Below are 11,863 nucleotides of genomic sequence, written 5' to 3'. Positions count from 1 at the left end.
GGGCCACATTTGGCCCCCGGGCCGTAGTTTGGACATGCCTGTTCTAAGTGATATCAAGCTGAAAACATTTTGTGTTGCCATTTTCATCAAAGTCTTTTGATTAAAATCCTAAAGCAACGCGGCATCTTGGACCAGGCCTTAAACTGCTCTGACAACTCGGTCGAATCGATCACAATGTGTTCAATCGACAGGCGCCTTCCTCTTTTTTAGAAGTTGTCCAAAGCAGTACCTCAGGGCTCCATTTTAGGCCCAGTTTTATTCTATATTTATATGAATAATCTGTGCGTTGATCTGACAAATGTCAAGCATCATTTTCATGCAGAGGAAACTGCTTTACTGTAGTTCATTATCACTGGAACAGGTCAAACCTTTCAAGGAAACTCTATAGAAATTGTCTCAAATTATAAATACTGTGGTTTCATTCTTGACCAAGAGCTGTCTTTAAATATCATCTACAAATTAACTCATAAACTGAAGGCGAAGCTTGTGTTCTTTAATCATAACAACGCCTGCTTTACGTTTGCTCGTAAACGCCTGGTATCGGCCACATTTCTGCCTCTGGATTATATTTACATAAATGTGCATCTGCAAAGTGTCTGGAATCCTTGGATACCGTCTATCTCACTGTGAGCCAAGTCTGGATGGCCTTTGGTGCCATTGTGTCTAAAGTAATATGTAAATGTGCACCTTCCCAGCTTGTGTGCCTCCATGCAGAATCATTGTGCCACATATGTTAAAGTTTATTTATTTCAGACTTGATCTGGAGACGTGCTTTGTGCGAGGATCAGGGCCGCTGCTCTTTTTCTTATTGTACATGTTTTTAGAGGTGGAAGACTGGAAAGAGGAAACCTGCGCAGACACAGGGAGAACATGCAGAAACACAGAAAGGCGCCATCTGGGAATCGAGGAACTTCTTTCTGTGAAGCGAGAATGCTAACCACTGCGCCACTGTCCTGGTCCCACATGTAAGGACTGACCAGGGAAAGAGGGTGGTTTATAATGCTGCTCCTGCAGCTTGGAACTCGCTTTTGGGAGAACTGGTCTCAATTAGGGGTTTTTAAGCAGTTCCTATAAAAAACAGTCAAATGCTGTTTTGATGATTAGTGTGTGATGCTTTTCCCTTTAACCCAGGTCTCGATCTCAATGGGTTAAAAAAAGGTTAATAATTGATTGATGGCCTTAAACGTCCTGAGCTCGTCCCACCACATTCAACGTCCTTCTTTTTCTACAACAACAATGTGCTAATGTTAGCTTGTTCAGGAAGCAGAAGGGCCAACAAATATTGATCTGAGGGCCACAGCTGACCACCGGGCCATAGTTTGGTCATGTCTGTCTTATGTGTGTTTAAATCTGATGATCTGAAGCTAGAACATCCTGAGGCTGGTCCTGACCACGTTCAGCTCATTTACATATCAAAGTGGAACCTGGTCACATGATTTGGACTTTTAACACCAGGAAATATTAAGGGCTAAGTCAGTTCTGAAGAATAAAGTCTAAAGTCTGAGGCTAGGTTCACACCGCGGCGTCAAATTTGCGCCCGACACGAGAAGTTGGACACCTGTACATTTAAAGACGCCTCGGACGTGCATCTGTAAAATACACTCAGCAGCAGACGTGCGACCGAGGCGTCTGCACATGCTCAGTGGAGTCCAGGCGTCTGCACATGCTCAGTGGAGTCCAGGCGTCTGCAAATGCTCAGTGGAGTCGTCGTCTCTGTCGCCGTCACTGTCGTCGTCTCTGTCGCCGTCACTGTCGCCGTCACTGTCGTCGTCTCTGTCGTCGTCTCTGTCGCCGTCTCTGTCGCCGTCACTGTCGCCGTCACTGTCGTCGTCTCTGTCGCCGTCACTGTCGCCGTCACTGTCGTCGTCTCTGTCGTCGTCTCTGTCGCCGTCTCTGTCGCCGTCTCTGTCGCCGTCACTGTCGCCGTCACTGTCGTCGTCTCTGTCGTCGTCTCTGTCGCCGTCACTGTCGCCGTCACTGTCGCCGTCACTGTCGCCGTCTCTGTCGCCGTCACTGACGCCGTCTCTGACGCCGTCACTGTCGTCGTCTCTGTCGTCGTCAATGTCGTCGTCTCTGTCGTCGTCTCTGTCGTCGTGTTTGTCGCCGTCACTGTCGCCGTCACTGACGCCGTCTCTGTCGCCGTCACTGTCGCCGTCTCTGTCGTCGTCACTGTCGTCGTCTCTGTCGTCGTCACTGTCGTCGTCACTGTCGCCGTCACTGTCGTCGTCTCTGACGCCGTCTCTGTCGCCGTCACTGTCGTCGTCACTGTCGCCGTCTCTGTCGCCGTCTCTGTCGCCGTCTCTGTCGCCGTCACTGACGCCGTCTCTGACGCCGTCACTGTCGTCGTCACTGTCGTCGTCACTGTCGCCGTCACTGTCGCCGTCACTGTCGTCGTCTCTGTCGCCGTCACTGTCGCCGTCACTGTCTCTGTCGCCGTCACTGTCGCCGTCGCCGTCACTGACGCCGTCACTGTCGCCGTCACTGTCGCCGTCACTGTCGCCGTCACTGTCGTCGTCACTGTCGCCGTCACTGTCGCCGTCTCTGTCGCCGTCTCTGTCGCCGTCACTGTCGCGTCACTGTCGTCGTCACTGTCGTCGTCACTGTCGCCGTCACTGTCGTCGTCACTGTCGTCGTCTCTGTCGCCGTCACTGTCGCCGTCACTGTCGCCGTCACTGTCGTCGTCACTGTCGCCGTCTCTGTCGCCGTCACTGTCGTCGTCACTGTCGCCGTCTCTGTCGCCGTCACTGTCTCTGTCGCCGTCACTGTCGCCGTCTCTGTCGCCGTCTCTGTCGCCGTCACTGTCGCCGTCACTGTCGTCGTCACTGTCGCCGTCACTGTCGCCGTCTCTGTCGCCGTCACTGTCGTCGTCACTGTCGTCGTCACTGTCGCCGTCACTGTCGTCGTGTTTGTCGCCGTCTCTGTCGCCGTCTCTGTCGCCGTCACTGTCGCGTCACTGTCGTCGTCACTGTCGTCGTGTTTGTCGTCGTCACTGTCGTCGTCTCTGTCGCCGTCACTGTCGCCGTCACTGTCGCCGTCACTGACGCCGTCACTGTCGCCGTCTCTGTCGCCGTCACTGACGCCGTCACTGTCGCCGTCTCTGTCGCCGTCACTGTCGCCGTCTCTGTCGTCGTCACTGTCGTCGTCTCTGTCGTCGTCTCTGTCGTCGTCAATGTCGTCGTCTCTGTCGCCGTCACTGTCGCCGTCTCTGTCGTCGTCACTGTCGTCGTCTCTGTCGTCGTCACTGTCGTCGTCACTGTCGCCGTCACTGTCGTCGTCTCTGACGCCGTCTCTGTCGCCGTCACTGTCGTCGTCACTGTCGCCGTCTCTGTCGCCGTCACTGTCGTCGTCACTGTCGCCGTCTCTGTCGTCGTCACTGTCGTCGTCACTGTCGCCGTCACTGTCGTCGTCACTGTCGCCGTCTCTGTCGCCGTCACTGTCGCCGTCACTGTCGTCGTCTCTGTCGCCGTCACTGTCGCCGTCACTGTCGTCGTCTCTGTCGTCGTCTCTGTCGCCGTCACTGTCGCCGTCACTGTCGCCGTCTCTGTCGCCGTCACTGACGCCGTCTCTGACGCCGTCACTGTCGTCGTCACTGTCGTCGTCACTGTCGCCGTCACTGTCGCCGTCACTGTCGTCGTCTCTGTCGCCGTCACTGTCGCCGTCACTGTCGCCGTCTCTGTCGCCGTCACTGTCTCTGTCGCCGTCACTGACGCCGTCTCTGTCGCCGTCACTGTCGCCGTCACTGTCGTCGTCACTGTCGTCGTCACTGTCGTCGTCACTGTCGCCGTCTCTGTCGCCGTCTCTGTCGCCGTCACTGTCGCCGTCACTGTCGCCGTCACTGTCGCCGTCTCTGTCGCCGTCTCTGTCGCCGTCACTGTCGCGTCACTGTCGTCGTCACTGTCGTCGTCACTGTCGCCGTCACTGTCGTCGTCACTGTCGTCGTCTCTGTCGCCGTCACTGTCGCCGTCACTGTCGCCGTCACTGTCGCCGTCTCTGTCGCCGTCACTGTCTCTGTCGCCGTCACTGACGCCGTCTCTGTCGCCGTCACTGTCGTCGTCACTGTCGTCGTCACTGTCGCCGTCACTGTCGTCGTCACTGTCGTCGTCACTGTCGCCGTCTCTGTCGCCGTCACTGTCGTCGTGTTTGTCGCCGTCTCTGTCGCCGTCTCTGTCGCCGTCACTGTCGCGTCACTGTCGTCGTCACTGTCGTCGTGTTTGTCGTCGTCACTGTCGTCGTCTCTGTCGCCGTCACTGTCGCCGTCACTGTCGCCGTCACTGACGCCGTCACTGTCGCCGTCTCTGTCGCCGTCACTGACGCCGTCACTGTCGCCGTCTCTGTCGCCGTCACTGTCGCCGTCTCTGTCGTCGTCACTGTCGTCGTCTCTGTCGTCGTCTCTGTCGTCGTCAATGTCGTCGTCTCTGTCGTCGTGTTTGTCGCCGTCACTGTCGCCGTCACTGACGCCGTCTCTGTCGCCGTCACTGTCGCCGTCTCTGTCGTCGTCACTGTCGTCGTCTCTGTCGTCGTCACTGTCGTCGTCACTGTCGCCGTCACTGTCGTCGTCTCTGACGCCGTCTCTGTCGCCGTCACTGTCGTCGTCACTGTCGCCGTCTCTGTCGCCGTCACTGTCGTCGTCACTGTCGCCGTCTCTGTCGTCGTCACTGTCGTCGTCACTGTCGCCGTCACTGTCGTCGTCACTGTCGCCGTCTCTGTCGCCGTCACTGTCGCCGTCACTGTCGTCGTCTCTGTCGCCGTCACTGTCGCCGTCACTGTCGTCGTCTCTGTCGTCGTCTCTGTCGCCGTCACTGTCGCCGTCACTGTCGCCGTCTCTGTCGCCGTCACTGACGCCGTCTCTGACGCCGTCACTGTCGTCGTCACTGTCGTCGTCACTGTCGCCGTCACTGTCGCCGTCACTGTCGTCGTCTCTGTCGCCGTCACTGTCGCCGTCACTGTCGCCGTCTCTGTCGCCGTCACTGTCTCTGTCGCCGTCACTGACGCCGTCTCTGTCGCCGTCACTGTCGCCGTCACTGTCGTCGTCACTGTCGTCGTCACTGTCGTCGTCACTGTCGCCGTCTCTGTCGCCGTCTCTGTCGCCGTCACTGTCGCCGTCACTGTCGCCGTCACTGTCGCCGTCTCTGTCGCCGTCTCTGTCGCCGTCACTGTCGCGTCACTGTCGTCGTCACTGTCGTCGTCACTGTCGCCGTCACTGTCGTCGTCACTGTCGTCGTCTCTGTCGCCGTCACTGTCGCCGTCACTGTCGCCGTCACTGTCGCCGTCTCTGTCGCCGTCACTGTCTCTGTCGCCGTCACTGACGCCGTCTCTGTCGCCGTCACTGTCGTCGTCACTGTCGTCGTCACTGTCGCCGTCACTGTCGTCGTCACTGTCGTCGTCACTGTCGCCGTCTCTGTCGCCGTCTCTGTCGCCGTCACTGTCGCCGTCACTGTCGCCGTCTCTGTCGCCGTCTCTGTCGCCGTCTCTGTCGCCGTCACTGTCGCCGTCACTGTCGTCGTCACTGTCGCCGTCACTGTCGCCGTCTCTGTCGCCGTCACTGTCGTCGTCACTGTCGCCGTCACTGTCGTCGTGTTTGTCGCCGTCTCTGTCGCCGTCTCTGTCGCCGTCACTGTCGCCGTCACTGTCGTCGTCACTGTCGTCGTGTTTGTCGTCGTCACTGTCGTCGTCTCTGTCGCCGTCACTGTCGCCGTCACTGTCGCCGTCACTGACGCCGTCACTGTCGCCGTCTCTGTCGCCGTCACTGACGCCGTCACTGTCGTCGTCTCTGTCGTCGTCTCTGTCGTCGTCTCTGTCGTCGTCACTGTCGTCGTCTCTGTCGTCGTCTCTGTCGTTGTCACTGTCGTCGTGTTTGTCGCCGTCACTGTCGCCGTCACTGACGCCGTCTCTGACGCCGTCTCTGTCGCCGTCACTGTCGTCGTCACTGTCGTCGTCACTGTCGCCGTCTCTGTCGTCGTCACTGTCGTCGTGTTTGTCGTCGTCACTGTCGTCGTCTCTGTCGCCGTCACTGTCGCCGTCTCTGTCGTCGTCTCTGTCGTCGTCACTGTCGTCGTCTCTGTCGTCGTCTCTGTCGTCGTCACTGTCGTCGTGTTTGTCGCCGTCACTGTCGCCGTCACTGTCGTCGTCTCTGTCGTCGTCTCTGTCGTCGTCACTGTCGTCGTCTCTGTCGTCGTCACTGTCGTCGTGTTTGTCGCCGTCACTGTCGCCGTCACTGTCGTCGTCTCTGTCGTCGTCTCTGTCGTCGTCACTGTCGCCGTCTCTGTCGTCGTCTCTGTCGTCGTCTCTGTCGTCGTCACTGTCGTCGTCACTGTCGTCGTGTTTGTCGCCGTCACTGTCGTCGCCACTGTCGCCGTCACTGTCGCCGCCACTGTCGCCGTCACTGTCGTCGCCACTGTCGCCGTCACTGTCGCCGTCTCTGTCGCCGTCACTGACGCCGTCTCTGACGCCGTCACTGTCGTCGTCACTGTCGTCGTCACTGTCGCCGTCTCTGTCGCCGTCACTGTCGTCGTCACTGTCGTCGTCACTGTCGTCGTGTTTGTCGTCGTCACTGTCGTCGTCTCTGTCGCCGTCACTGTCGCCGTCTCTGTCGTCGTCTCTGTCGTCGTCACTGTCGTCGTCTCTGTCGTCGTCTCTGTCGTCGTCACTGTCGTCGTGTTTGTCGCCGTCACTGTCGCCGTCACTGTCGTCGTCTCTGTCGTCGTCTCTGTCGTCGTCACTGTCGTCGTCTCTGTCGTCGTCACTGTCGTCGTGTTTGTCGCCGTCACTGTCGCCGTCACTGTCGTCGTCTCTGTCGTCGTCTCTGTCGTCGTCACTGTCGCCGTCTCTGTCGTCGTCTCTGTCGTCGTCTCTGTCGTCGTCACTGTCGTCGTCACTGTCGTCGTGTTTGTCGCCGTCACTGTCGTCGCCACTGTCGCCGTCACTGTCGCCGCCACTGTCGCCGTCACTGTCGTCGCCACTGTCGCCGTCACTGTCGCCGTCTCTGTCGCCGTCACTGACGCCGTCTCTGACGCCGTCACTGTCGTCGTCACTGTCGTCGTCACTGTCGCCGTCTCTGTCGCCGTCACTGTCGTCGTCACTGTCGTCGTCACTGTCGCCGTCACTGTCGTCGTCACTGTCGTCGTCACTGTCGCCGTCACTGTCGTCGTCTCTGTCGCCGTCACTGTCGCCGTCTCTGTCGCCGTCACTGACGCCGTCTCTGTCGCCGTCTCTGTCGCAGTCACTGTCGTCGTCACTGTCGTCGTCACTGTCGCCGTCACTGTCGTCGTCACTGTCGTCGTCACTGTCGTCGTCTCTGTCGTCGTCTCTGTCGTCGTCTCTGTCGTCGTCTCTGTCGTCGTCTCTGTCGTCGTCTCTGTCGTCGTCTCTGTCGCCGTCTCTGTCGCCGTCACTGACGCCGTCTCTGTCGCCGTCACTGTCGCCGTCACTGTCGCCGTCACTGTCGCCGTCACTGTCGCCGTCTCTGTCGCGTCACTCGTCGTCACTGTCGCCGTCACTGTCGCCGTCACTGTCGTCGTCTCTGTCGCCGTCACTGTCGCCGTCACTGTCGCCGTCACTGTCGCCGTCACTGTCGCCGTCACTGTCGCCGTCTCTGTCGCCGTCACTGTCGCCGTCACTGTCGCCGTCACTGTCGCCGTCACAGTCGCCGTCACTGTCGCCGTCACTGTCGTCGCCACTGTCGCCGTCACTGTCGCCGTCTCTGTCGCCGTCACTGACGCCGTCTCTGACGCCGTCACTGTCGTCGTCACTGTCGTCGTCACTGTCGCCGTCTCTGTCGCCGTCACTGTCGTCGTCACTGTCGTCGTCACTGTCGCCGTCACTGTCGTCGTCACTGTCGTCGTCACTGTCGCCGTCACTGTCGTCGTCTCTGTCGCCGTCACTGTCGCCGTCTCTGTCGCCGTCACTGACGCCGTCACTGTCGCCGTCTCTGTCGCCGTCACTGTCGTCGTCACTGTCGTCGTCACTGTCGCCGTCACTGTCGTCGTCACTGTCGTCGTCTCTGTCGTCGTCTCTGTCGTCGTCTCTGTCGTCGTCTCTGTCGCCGTCTCTGTCGTCGTCTCTGTCGTCGTCTCTGTCGCCGTCTCTGTCGCCGTCACTGACGCCGTCTCTGTCGCCGTCACTGTCGCCGTCACTGTCGCCGTCACTGTCGCCGTCACTGTCGCCGTCTCTGTCGCGTCACTCGTCGTCACTGTCGCCGTCACTGTCGCCGTCACTGTCGTCGTCTCTGTCGTCGTCACTGTCGCCGTCACTGTCGCCGTCACTGTCGCCGTCACTGTCGCCGTCTCTGTCGCCGTCACTGACGCCGTCACTGTCGCCGTCTCTGTCGCCGTCACTGTCGCCGTCACAGTCGCCGTCACTGTCGCCGTCACTGTCGCCGTCTCTGTCGCCGTCACTGTCGTCGTCACTGTCGCCGTCACTGTCGCCGTCACTGTCGCCGTCTCTGTCGTCGTCTCTGTCGTCGTCACTGTCGTCGTCACTGTCGCGTCACTCGTCGTCACTGTCGCCGTCACTGTCGCCGTCACTGTCGCCGTCTCTGTCGCCGTCACTGTCGCCGTCACTGTCGCCGTCACAGTCGCCGTCACTGTCGCCGTCACTGTCGCCGTCTCTGTCGTCGTCACTGTCGCCGTCACTGTCGTCGTCACTGTCGCCGTCTCTGTCGTCGTCTCTGTCGTCGTCACTGTCGTCGTGTTTGTCGTCGTCTCTGTCGTCGTCTCTGTCGTCGTCACTGTCGCCGTCACTGTCGTCGTCTCTGTCGTCGTCACTGTCGTCGTCTCTGTCGTCGTCTCTGTCGTCGTCTCTGTCGTCGTCACTGTCGTCGTCTCTGTCGTCGTCTCTGTCGTCGTCACTGTCGCCGTCACTGTCGTCGTCTCTGTCGTCGTCACTGTCGTCGTCTCTGTCGTCGTCTCTGTCGTCGTCTCTGTCGTCGTCACTGTCGTCGTCTCTGTCGTCGTCTCTGTCGTCGTCACTGTCGTCGTCTCTGTCGTCGTCACTGTCGTCGTCACTGTCGCCGTCTCTGTCGTCGTCTCTGTCGTCGTCACTGTCGTCGTCACTGTCGCCATCACTGTTGTCGGGATGTGAACGTATCTGTCACTGGTTCAACTCAAGCTCAAAGAAGAAGCCTATGGGGCGGGGCCATCCATGTAGTATGTGCATCCAGGGGAGGAGGGAGGGGTCAAAAATGGGCCAATTCTTCCTATGTACACAGCGCTTAAGGGAAGGCGTGTCTAAATCGCACGCATAGCCTCCTGGGTAAATTGACAGCTACGAAAGACAAAAGCAGTGGTGGATGAAGAACTTGATTCAAGTAAAAGTTCAGACACAAGAGCAAAGTGAAAGTAAAAGTAGCACATATAGTATCCACGGACATATTTAAAATGTTAGAGTAAAGTAAAGCGTTTAGCTCCGCCTCGTCTGGCTGATCGACGAGAGCTGAAGCGTCCTATGAGGGCGAAGCACAAACACCCAGCAGAAACGCCCCCGTCTCATCCTGGACACGCCCAGTGTCAAGAGTGCAGTACAGTACTCTACAGTGCAGTGCAGTACAGTACAGTACAGGCCTGCTGGAGCAGCAGCATCACAGAGAGGGAGAGGAGGAGGCTGGACAGAGTCATCAAGAAGTCCAGCTCCGTCCTGGGCTGTGCTCTGGACTCGGTGCAGGGGGTGGGGGACAGAAGGGTCCTGGCTAGATTCACATCTATGCTGGACCATGAGTGTCGCCCCCTGCAGGACACTCTGTCCGCTCTGGAGAGCAGCTTCAGTGAGAGACTGATCCACCCTCGATGTGTGAAGGAAAGGTTCCGTAGGTCTTTCCTTCCTGCTGCTGTCAGACTTTATAACAAAAACTGTTAGTCCTGAACACTCGCAATACTGACCTAACCTAATACTGATGTGCAATTCTGTCGTATGTGCAATTACTGTGAAATTCATGTGCAATCTATGTGCTGTCGTGACACATATTCATGTGCAATTACTGTCGTGATCACATGCAATGGTATTTATGTATTTATTTATTTATTTGTCTATGGGAGTTTTTATTTATTTATAGGAGATCTTCTACTGAAAGTGTTTTTCAGACTTCCTATAAGTGATCTGTTCTTCTGTATCTGCCTCTGTATCTACCTGCGTTGCACCAATGAAATTTCCCCATGTGGGACAATAAAGGAATATCTTATCTTATCTTATCTTACAGTACAGTACAGTACAGTACAGTGCAGTGCAGTGCAGTACAGCACAGTACAGTACAGTACACTACAGTACACTACACTACAGTGCAGTACAGTACAGTACAGTACTGTACAGTACACTACAGTACACTACACTACAGTGCAGTACAGTACAGTACACTACACTACAGTACTCTACAGTACACTACACTACAGTGCAGTACAGCACAGTACAGTACAGTACAGTACACTACAGTACACTACAGTACACTACAGTGCAGTACAGTACAGTACAGTACAGTACACTACAGTACACTACAGTACACTACAGTACAGTACAGTACACTACAGTACTCTACAGTACACTACACTACAGTGCAGTACAGTACAGTGCAGTGCAGTGCAGTACAGCACAGTACAGTACAGTACAGTACAGTACAGTACAGTACAATACAGTCCAGGACACTACACTACACTGCGTGCAGCACAGTACACTACAGTACACTACACAACACTACAGTGCAGTGCAGTGCAGTGCAGTACAGTGCAGCACAGTACAGTACAGTACAGTACACAACACTACACTGCAGTGCAGTACAGTACAGTGCAGTGCAGTACAGTGCAGCACAGTACAGTACAGTACACTACAGTACAGTACAGTGCAGTGCAGCGCAGTACACTGCACTGCACTACAGTACACTACACTACACTACACTACACTGCGTGCAGCACAGTACACTACAGTACACTACACTACACTACACTGCAGTGCAATGCAGTACAGTACAGTGCAGTGCAGTACAGTGCAGCACAGTACACTACAGTACACTACAGTACACTACACTACACTACACTGCGTGCAGCACAGTACACTACAGTACACTACACTACACTACACTGCGTGCAGCACAGTACACTACAGTACACTACACAACACTACACTGCAGTGCAATGCAGTACAGTACAGTGCAGTGCAGTACAGTGCAGCACAGTACAGTACAGTACACTACACTACAGTACTCTACAGCACAGTGCAGTACAGTACAGTACAGTACAGCACAGCACACTACACTACAGTACAGTACAGTACAGTACAGGACACTACACTACACTACACTACACTGCGTGCAGCACAGTACACTACAGTACACTACACAACACTACACTGCAGCGCAGCGCAGCACAGTACACTGCACTGCACTACACTGTGTGCAGCACAGTACACTACACAACACTACACTGCAGTGCAATGCAGTACAGTACATTGCAGTGCAGTACAGTGCAGCACAGTACAGTACAGTACACTACAGTACACTACAGTACACTACAGTACAGTGCAGTACAGTACAGTACAGGACACTACACTACACTACACTACACTACACTGCAGTGCAGTGCAGCACAGTACACTACAGTACACTACACAACACTACACTACACTACACTACAGTACAGTGCAGTACAGTGCAGCACAGTACAGTACACTGCAGTACACTACAGTACAGTACAGTGCAGTACAGTACAGTGCAGTGCAGTACAGTGCAGCACAGTACAGTACAGTACAGTACAGTACAGTGCAGTGCAGCACAGTACAGCTCTCAAATGTAGTGAAAGTATCCACTGTCAAATGTACTTAAAGGTACAGAAAGTACAGTTACGTTTGTACTTTCCACCGCTGTTATTTGATTGATTATTGATGA

This window comes from Eucyclogobius newberryi, unplaced genomic scaffold (genome assembly GCF_026437365.1).
Source record: "Eucyclogobius newberryi isolate DKJ021-1_F unplaced genomic scaffold, fEucNew1.0.hap1 SCAF_1, whole genome shotgun sequence".
Classification (NCBI taxonomy): Eukaryota; Metazoa; Chordata; class Actinopteri; order Gobiiformes; family Gobiidae; genus Eucyclogobius; species Eucyclogobius newberryi.
This window is presented reverse-complemented; position numbering follows the sequence as displayed.